Genomic DNA, 7,426 nt, shown 5'->3' on the forward strand with positions numbered 1-7,426 from the left:
ATCAAGTTCATTAAGCTGAAGCATTCTTTTCTTACCAGCTGCATCTAAATCCAGGTTCAATTTCTTCAATGCCCAGTAGGCCTTATGCTCAAGCTCCGCCGGTAGATGACATCCCTTACCGTACACCAACTGAAATGGTGACATCCCAAGTGGAGTTTTGTATGCTGTTCTGTAAGCCCAAACAGCTTCATCGAGCTTTAAAGACCAATCCTTCCTTGACGGACAAACAACCTTCTCTAGAATGCGCTTTATCTCTCTGTTAGACACTTCCGCTTGACCATTTGTTTGCGGGTGATAGGCAGTAGCTACTCGATGATTCACATTATAACGCTGCATCATAGAAGTGAACTTACGGTTGCAAAAATGCGATCCTTCATCACTTATGATTACCCGAGGTGTTCCAAACCTTGTGAAAATTTGCTTATGAAGAAAATTTAGCACTGCCTTTGCATCATTTGTCGGTAAAGCTTTAACTTCGACCCATTTTGAGACATAATCGACTGCCAGCAAGATGTACTGATTATTGCAAGATGAGATAAAAGGCCCCATGAAATCGATTCCCCATACATCAAAGACCTCGACTTCAAGCATCACATTTAATGGCATCTCATCCTTCCTTGACAAATTTCCCACTCTTTGGCAACGATCACACCTTAAAACAAACTGATGAGCATCCTTGAACAAGGTGGGCCAGAAAAAACCTGCTTGCAGAATACGAGCTGCCGTCTTCTCACCTCCATAGTGTCCACCATAAACCGTGGAATGGCAGTCTCGTAATATCCCCTCCGTCTCACAGAACGGGATACATCTCCTGATGATCTGGTCAGCTCCCTGTCTAAACAAATATGGTTCATCCCACATATACCACTTCACCTCATGCAAAAACTTCTTCTTTTGCGCGGATGTCAAATTAGGAGGCATTATATTGCTGACAAGATAGTTTACAATATCTGCAAACCATGGTTCTTCCTCCTGAATTGCAAACAACTGCTCATCCGGAAAAGATTCATTGATTAACGTCCTATCTTGTGAAGTAGAATCGGGATTCTCCAACCTAGAGAGATGGTCAGCTACTTGATTCTCGGTACCTTTTCTATCTTTGATCTCTAACTCAAATTCCTGAAGTAAAAGCACCCAACGAATGAGTCTCGGCTTCGAATCCTTCTTAGAAACCAGATAGCGAATAGCTGCATGATCAGTGAATACTGTTACTTTCGTACCAAGCAGATAAGATCGAAATTTCTCAAAGCCAAAGACTATAGCCAAAAGCTCCTTCTCAGTAGTGGTGTAGTTCAATTGGGCCCCATTTAAAGTCTTACTCGTATAGTAGACCACATGGAAGAGATTTTTCTTGCGCTGTCCCAGAACTGCACCTACTGCATAGTCACTCGCATCACACATCATCTCAAACGGTTCTGTCCAATCTGGTGCTGTAATAACTGGTGCCGTGATCAAACTCTCCTTGAGAGTCTCGAATGCTGCCAAACATTCATCATCAAATTTGAAAGGCACATCTTTCTCAAGTAAATTGCATAACGGCTTAGATATCTTTGAAAAGTCCTTGATGAATCGCCGATAAAAACCCGCATGACCGAGAAAACTACGGATTCCTTTTACCGAATTAGGTGGGGGAAGATTTTCAATGACTCCCACCTTGGCCTTGTCCACCTCCAGACCTTTGCTAGAGACCTTATGCCCAAGGATAATGCCTTCACGCACCATAAAATGACATTTCTCCCAATTAAGCACCAAATTAGTTTCCACGCATCTTTTGAGTACGGCGCGCAGATTATTCAAACATTCATCATATGAGTGTCCAAAGACGGAGAAGTCATCCATGAACACTTCGACATTATTTCCAATCATGTCAGAGAATATAGCCATCATACATCTCTGAAAGGTGGCCAGGGCGCCACATAACCCAAATGAAACTCTATGAAAAGCAAATGTGCCAAATGGACAAGTGAAGGTAGTCTTTTCCTGATCCTCTGGTGCAATACAAATCTGATTATACCCGGAATAACCATCCAGAAGACAAAAATACTCATGTCCCGCCAATCTGTCAAGCATTTGATCAATGAATGGGAGAGGGAAGTGATCCTTCCTTGTGGCTTTGTTCAATTTTCTATAATCCATACATACTCTCCATCCTGTAACTGTTCGAGTAGGGATGAGCTCATTCTTTTCATTTGCGACCACAGTGATACCTCCTTTCTTAGGTACACATTGCACGGGGCTCACCCACGAGCTGTCAGAAATAGGATAAATGATGCCTGCATCTAGCCATTTCAGAATTTCTTTCTTCACCACCTCCTTCATGATCGGGTTCAGTCTTCGCTGCTGTTCCACAGTTGGCTTACTACCTTCCTCTAACAGAATTTTATGCATACAATATGAAGGACTTATCCCCTTGATGTCTGCTATGGTCCATCCTATAGCCGATTTGAATTCTCTCAAAATCCTTAAGAGCTTGTCTTCCTCACTACCTGAAAGGTCAGCTGAAATAATAACAGGTAACATAGATGAATCACCTAAAAAAGCATACATCAAGTGTTCAGGTAATGGTTTGAGCTCCAAGGTAGGTCCTTCCTCTATTGATGGTTTGAGCTTCCCTTCAGCATTCTTAAGGTCAGAAGTACCAAGAGATTCAAATGGTATGTCGAGCTTTCGCTTCCATGGAGAAGCGTTCAGATATTGTAATTGCTCGTTGCTATCTTCATCATCGCTGTCAAAATCCCCCACTAAGGCCTTTTCCAATGCATCAGACATTAGCATGTGATCGAGTTCCGAAGTAACTGCGGAATCAATCACATCCACTTTTAAACACTCCTCATCTTCTGTAGGGAATTTCATTGCCTTGAATACGTTGAAGGTCACATCCTGATCTTGGACCCGCATAGTAAGTTCCCCTTTTTGCACATCTATCAAGGTACGGCCAGTAGCCAAGAAAGGCCTCCCCAAGATTATGGGAATCTTCTTATCTTCCTCAAAATCCAGAATAACAAAATCTGCAGGAAAGAAGAGCTTATCCACCTTGATGAGCACATCCTCAACTATGCCCCTTGGGTAAGTAATGGAACGGTCCGCCAATTGTAGCGACATGTATGTGGGTTTTGGATCAGGCAGATCCAGCTTTTTAAAGATCGACAAGGGCATCAGATTAATGCTTGCTCCCAAATCACAAAGGCACTTGTCAAAAGTTAGATTGCCAATGGTGCAAGGAATGGTGAAGCTTCCTGGATCTTTCAGTTTTGGTGGTAACTTTTGCTGCAGAACAGCGCTGCATTCTTCCGTGAGAGCAACGGTTTCAAGGTCATCCAGTTTCACCTTCCTTGAAAGAATAGTCTTCATAAACTTCGCATAACTAGGCATTTGTTCCAGAGCCTCAGCGAAAGGTATATTGATGTGAAGTTTCTTGAACACCTCCAGAAACTTCCCGAACTGTCTATCCAGCTTTTGTTACTGCAATCTCTTAGGAAAAGGTGGTGGAGGATAGAGCTGTTTCTCCCCTGTATTAGCCTCAGGCAGAGTGTGTTCAACAGTAGTCTTCCTTGGTTCCGCCGCTTTCTCCCTTTGCTTAGATTCTTCATCTCTAACTTCAGCTTCGACTTCTTTTGCCTTTTCAGTATCAGCTACTTTTCCAGACCTTAAGGTAATAGCCTTGACTTGCTCTTTAGCTTCCTTCCTGCCTGGTACTTCCGTGTCACTGGGAAGAGTACCAGGTTGACGATTGAGCACTGCATTGGCTAATTGACCGATTTGATTTTCTAAGGTCTTGATAGAAACCGCCTGACTCTTGCACAACAGCTTAAGTTCCTCAAAATCAGCACTAGTAGGTGCAGCTGCACTTCCCTGTTGAGGATATGATTGCCTTGTAGCATACTGCTATGGTTGCTGGAATCCAGGTGGGTTAAACTGTTTACTCACTCCTTGCTGATATGGTGGCTGAATAGCATTCTGATTATTCCCCCAGCTGAAATTTGGATGATTTCTGTTGTTAGGATGATAGGTTGCTGGCACAGGCTGCTGTTGTCGCTGATAATTATTCGCATACTGAACAGATTCGTTGACAAGAGAACACTGATCCGTAGCATGAGAACCTGCACAAATCTCACAAACCATAGCTATTTGATTAACTCCATACGTAGCCAAAGAATCAACCTTCATTGATAGCGCTTGGAGCTGGGCTGCAATAGCGGTGGCTGCATCAACTTCCAGAATACCTGCTACCTGCCTGACGTCATCCTCTGAGTTGGGTTTTGATGCTCATTTGCAGCCATCGTCTCGATAAGATTATACGCCTCAGTATAGCTTTTAGCCCATAAGGCGCCTCCAGCTGCTGCATCGAGCATGGGCCGAGATTGGGCCCCCAAACCATTATAAAAACCAGTGATTACCATCCAATCCGGCATTCCATGATGTGGACATTTTCTCAACATTTCCTTGTAGCGTTCCCAAGCCTTGCACATAGATTCTGTAGGTTGCTGCGCAAACTGAGTAAGAGCACTCCTCATAGCAGCAGTCTTTGCCATTGGATAAAACTTCACCAGAAACTTTTGCGCAAGATCTTGCCACGTAGTGATGGACCCAGCTGGTTCAGAATGTAACCAGTCTTTAGCCTTATCCCTCAGTGAGAATGGGAAAAGCCTCAACTTGATAGCCTCATCAGTCACGCCATTATACTTAAAAGTGCTGCAGATCTCGACAAAATTCCTTATGTGCATGTTGGGGTCTTCAGTTGCCGCTCCTCCAAAAGAAACAGAATTCTGCACCATCTGAATAGTGCTCGACTTGATTTCAAAGGTGTTAGCTTGAATAGCCGGATGAAGGATGCTTGACTGAATGTCATCAATTTTAGGCCGAGAAAAATCCATAAGAGCTGGATCAGCTTGAACAATACGATCTCCCATGTTACTGGTTCTTTCTGCTCAGTTCCTGAATCCGAATCCTCAAAATCTAACTTCTCCGGAGTATCAATAACTTCGTCTTTTCCTTCAGCTGTATCTAAGGTCCTCTTGCGAGCACGAGAACGAGTTTGCATAAACGCTTGCTAAAGTACCTGAAACACAACCGAAAAGAGTAATTAACTACTACGTCCTAATCACTGAGTCCTAATGACCAATGATGGTAAGTACATAAACTAAACAAATACGCCGAGTCCCCGGCAGCGGCGCCAAAAACTTGTTAGGGCGAAATCACGCACTAATATTCACGCAAGTATACGCGTTCGCAAGTAATATAGAATACTTTCTAGTTCGTTCCCTCAGAGACTCAGACTAAGTTATTGTCTAATTAAACTCACTCACCAATGTATGATTACTTCTCAATGTTAAGATAACACTTAAAATTGTTGATTAAATATTAACTATAATTAACTACTTAATTAACCACTTAACTAACACTTCAATTTATCAATAATAAAACACTCATGAGATCACAACTTCATTATTACTTCCTTCTATAGCCATAGTTATTACCTTTAGCATGTGACAGTGATGATATTAATCGAATAACACGAAACTGATAAAAGCCAACTTTCATTGTACTAATACCATTCTACCAAACATCCACAATTAAGATAGAAGTTAAACAGTCATCAATTATGTTGAGTTCCTATATGTCTACAGAAATTGACAACACAACGATTTAAGCACAAGTTATTCCTTTTGATTACATAAGGCAAATAAAACTGTTAGAGTTACCCACTAATCATGCACAATGTACATGAACCTATGCTAGCATGGCAAGTTCTAAATCTCAAGATCCACCGTCGCTTCACAAGAGATTAACACCCTATCTTATATGTTCGCGACGCACATAAGACGAATACGCACAACCAATACTAGATATCATGCAATCATCACATACTAAAGTATTAAACAATTAACTAAAGAATTTCATAATAAATCCGTTGCAAACCCATGATCACGATTAGCCCATAATAGAACTTACCGCCATCATGGGTTCATATGAAATCATGATAAACGACACAAGAAAATAATAACTAAACTAATTATATTAAAACAGAGTACGTCACAAGAGTAAATAAGTCAAAGCAAGAAAACTAGCATCCAACGTTACAACAAAACAAGAATCACAAGAATATATGCTTCCTCTTCGCTGCTGTGTGCTAAATCGGTCTTCTTCCTTATCTCCTTCGCTTCTTGCAAAACACAATCTAAAACATAATCTCCTCTTAATACTCTGTAAAAAATGTCTCAAATCTACTTATATAATAGTCCCATAAAACTCAGATTACATAGAAATTGGAAGCCAAACAGAAGTAGAAGTCTAAAATAATATATCTTTTTCCCCGACCCTGCGCGGCCGCTCAGCATTTCCGCGCGGGCGCGCAAGGCTGCTGCGCGGCCGCTCAGCATTGCTGCGCGGGCGCGCAGGACCCTACTGGAAAAATTCCAGGTTTGCTCCGTTTCTTCGCCGTAATCTGCCCGTTCTTTTCCTCTCGCAATGGTGAACACATGCCAAGGCTTATTCTTGATGATTCCTCCTCCGAAATGCTACTAATACCCTGAAATGCATAAACACTAGAAAAACGCATCAAATACACAAAATACTTGATTTCAAGACACCAATTTAAGCCATTTTAAGACGTTCTAAGCGGTATAAAATGCCACTTATCAAGGGGAGCAACAAGTGCTTAACATTCAAGTGAGTAAAGCAATTATGCCAATAATTGCTTTCACAAAGCCATCAACTAAAGATAGTATTGATCTGATAAATGAAGCAGCAGCCACTTTGAGAGCAGCTGAGAAGAAGCAGTTTAGTCCAATCAACTGGGAGAAAATTTATGAGGATATTCAAAAGAAATTTAGTTTAGCAAAGAAGCCAGAAAAATCAGTCATTCATCACTCTCAAGTCAGGCAAATTTCTGTGACTGATATGAGCATGAACTATCTGGAGAGAGGCCAGACATCCTGCATCAAATCCCCAAAGGCAGATCTAATCATGAAGCCAAAGGTGAACTATCCAAAGTCTTCACTAAAAAACCCTTTGGACACAGTATATGAGACACCAAAGCCTGATGAGAAGAAGCTGTTGGCCAGGTATATAACATTCTACAAAGATCCTGCAGATTCATCTCTAAAAAGGAGAATTGCCAAGGTTTTCAGAAATGGTAAGGAAATTTGTGTGGTGGCTGGACACCCTCAATTTACTGAAGCAAAAAGGGAAGAAAAGGCAAGATTAAAGCAAGAAAAGAAGCAAGCTGCTCTAGATGCTAAAAAGCTCAAACAAAAGAAGGAGTAAGCTGCTATCTTGGCCAAGTTGCAAGCTGTGAAACCCACACAACAAATTCCTGAACAACCATCTGAAACCACTGAATCTAAAGATCAGAAAATGCAAGAAGCAACTCAAAAGAAAAGAAAATTCAGATACAAGCTTCCTTCTAAGAGAAAATTGGAGTTCA

General features: G+C 41.5%; 1 non-coding gene across 1 annotated transcript; it reads left to right on the forward strand.

The window, feature by feature from the left end:
• Positions 1-4,410: 4,410 nt before the first annotated feature.
• On the forward strand, positions 4,411-4,517 carry LOC141662899 (small nucleolar RNA R71). The gene has a single exon (XR_012551002.1). It is a non-coding gene; the product is annotated as a small nucleolar RNA R71 (small nucleolar RNA).
• The last annotated feature ends 2,909 nt before the right edge of the window (positions 4,518-7,426 follow it).

Source organism: Apium graveolens, chromosome 5 (genome assembly GCF_009905375.1).
Source record: "Apium graveolens cultivar Ventura chromosome 5, ASM990537v1, whole genome shotgun sequence".
Lineage (NCBI taxonomy): Eukaryota > Viridiplantae > Streptophyta > Magnoliopsida > Apiales > Apiaceae > Apium > Apium graveolens.